Below are 2667 nucleotides of genomic sequence, written 5' to 3'. Positions count from 1 at the left end.
CTGGTCTTCGTTCAGGCTCTTGGTCTTCAGCCTCTGGTCTTCAGCCTCTGGTCTTCAGCCTCTGGTCTTCAGCCTCTGGTTCTTCAGCCTCTGGTCTTCTGGTCTTCAGCCTCTGGTCTTCAGCCTCTGGTCTTGGTCTTCGGCCTCTGGTCTTCTGGTCTTCAGCCTCTGGTCTTCAGCCTCTGGTCTTCAGCCTCTGGTCTTCAGCCTCTGGTCTTCAGCCTCTGGTCTTCAGCCTCTGGTCTTCAGCCTCTGGTCTTCAGCCTCTGGTCTTCAGCCTCTGGTCTTCTGGTCTTCAGCCTCTGGTCTTCAGCCTCTGGTCTTCAGCCTCTGGTCCTTCAGCCTCTGTCGTCTTCAGCCTCTGGTCTTCAGCCTCTGGTCTTCAGCCTCTGGGTCTTCTGGTCTTCAGCCTCTGGTCTTCACCTCTGGTCTTCAGCCTCTGGTCCTCCTCTGGGTCTTCAGCCTCTGGTCTTCAGCCTCTGGTCTTCAGCCTCTGGTCTTCAGCCTCTGGTCTTCTGGTCTTCAGCCTCTGGTCTTCAGCCTCTGGTCTTCAGCCTCTGGTCTTCAGCCTCTGGTCTTCTGGTCTTCAGCCTCTGGTCTTCTGGTCTTCAGCCTCTGGTCTTCAGCCTCTGGCTCTGGTCTTCAGCTCTGCTGGTCTTCAGCCTCTGGTCTTCTGGTCTTCAGCCTCTGGTCTTCAGCCTCTGGTCTTCTGGTCTTCAGCCTCTGGTCTTCAGCCTCTGGTCTTCAGCCTCTGGTCTTCTGGTCTTCTGCCTCTGGTCCTCAGCCTCTGGTCTTCAGCCTCTGGTCTTCAGCCTCTGGTCTTCAGCCTCTGGTCCTCAGCCTCTGGTCTTCAGCCTCTGGTCTTCAGCCTCTGGTCTTCAGCCTCTGGTCTTCAGCCTCTGGTCTTCAGCCTCTGGTCTTCAGCCTCTGGTCCTCAGCCTCTGGTCTTCAGCCTCTGGTCTTCAGCCTCTGGTCTTCAGCCTCTGGTCTTCTTGTCTTCATCCCCTGGTCCTCTGCCTCTGGTCTTCAGCCTCTGGTCTTCTGGTCTTCAGCCTCTGGTCCTTCAGCCTCTGGTCTTCAGCCTCTGGTTTCTGTCTTCAGCCTTGTCTTCGCTCTGTCTTCAGCCTCTGGTCTTCAGCCTCTGGTCTTCACCTCTGGTCTTCAGCCTCTGGTCTTCAGCCTCTGGTCTTCTGGTCTTCTGCCTCTGGTCCTCAGCCTCTGGTCTTCAGCCTCTGGTCTTCAGCCTCTGGTCTTCAGCCTCTGGTCTTCAGCCTCTGGTCTTCTGGTCTTCAGCCTCTGGTCTTCAGCCCCTGGTCTTCAGCCTCTGGTCTTCTGGTCTTCAGCCTCTGGTCTTCAGCCTCTGGTCTTCAGCCTCTGGTCTTCAGCCTCTGGTCCTCAGCCTCTGGTCTTCTGGTCTTCAGCCTCTGGTCTTCTGGGTCTTCTTCAGCCTCTGGTCTTCAGCCTCTGGTCTTCTGGTCTTCAGCCTCTGGTCTTCTGGTCTTCAGCCTGCCTCTGGTCTTCTGGTCTTCAGCCTCTCTGGTCTTCTGGTCTTCAGCCTCTGGTCTTCAGCCTCTGGTCTTCTGGTCTTCAGCCGGCCCTCTGGTCTTCAGCCTCTGGTCTTCAGCCTCTGGTCTTTCAGCCTCTGGTCTTCTGGTCTTCAGCCTCTGGTCTTCAGCCCTCTGGTCTCAGCCTCTGGTCTTCAGCCTCTGGTCTTTCAGCCTCTGGTCTTCAGCCTCTGGTCCTTCAGCCTCTGGTCTTCTGGTCTTCAGCCTCTGGTCTTCTTGGTCTTCAGCCTCTGGTCCTCAGCCTCTGGTCTTTTCAGCCTCTGGTCTTCAGCCTCTGGTCTTCAGCCTCTGGTCTTCTGGTCTTCAGCCTCTGGTCTTCAGCCTCTGGTCTTCTGGTCTTCAGCCTCTGGTCTTCAGCCTCTGGTTCTTTTTCAGCCTCTGGTCTCAGCCTCTGGTCTTCAGCCTCTGGTCTCAGCCTCTGGTCTTCAGCCTCTGGTCTTCAGCCTCTGGTCTTTCGGTCTTCAGCCTCTGGTCTTCAGCCTCTGGTCTTCAGCCTCTGGTCTTCTGGTCTTCAGCCTCTGGTCCTCAGCCTCTGGTCTTCAGCCTCTGGTCTTCAGCCTCTGGTCTTCAGCCTCTGGTCTTCAGCCTCTGGTCTTCAGCCTCTGGTTTTCAGCCTCTGGTCTTCTGGTCTTCAGCCTCTGGTCTTCAGCCTCTGGTCTTCAGCCTCTGGTCTTCAGCCTCTGGTCTTCAGCCTCTGGTCTTCTGGTCTTCAGCCTCTGGTCTTCAGCCTCTGGTCTTCAGCCTCTGGTCTTCTGGTCTTCAGCCTCTGGTCTTCTGGTCTTCAGCCTCTGGTCTTCAGCCTCTGGTCTTCAGCCTCTGGTCTTCAGCCTCTGGTCTTCTGGTCTTCAGCCTCTGGTCTTCAGCCTCTGGTCTTCAGCCTTTGGTCTTCTGGTCTTCAGCCTCTGGTCCTCAGCCTCTGGTCTTCAGCCTCTGGTCTTCAGCCTCTGGTCTTCTGGTCTTCAGCCTCTGGTCTTCAGCCTCTGGTCTTCAGCCTCTGGATTTCAGCTTCTGGTCTTCAGCCTCTGGTCCTCAGCCTCTGGTCTTCTGGTCTTCAGCCTCTGGTCTTCTGGTCTTCAGCTTCTAGCCTTCTGGTCTTCAGCCT

This window comes from Poecilia reticulata, chromosome 7 (genome assembly GCF_904066995.2).
Source record: "Poecilia reticulata chromosome 7, P_reticulata-male-v2, whole genome shotgun sequence".
NCBI lineage: Eukaryota > Metazoa > Chordata > Actinopteri > Cyprinodontiformes > Poeciliidae > Poecilia > Poecilia reticulata.
The sequence above is the reverse complement of the archived record's forward strand: the minus strand, read 5'-3'. Positions refer to the sequence as shown.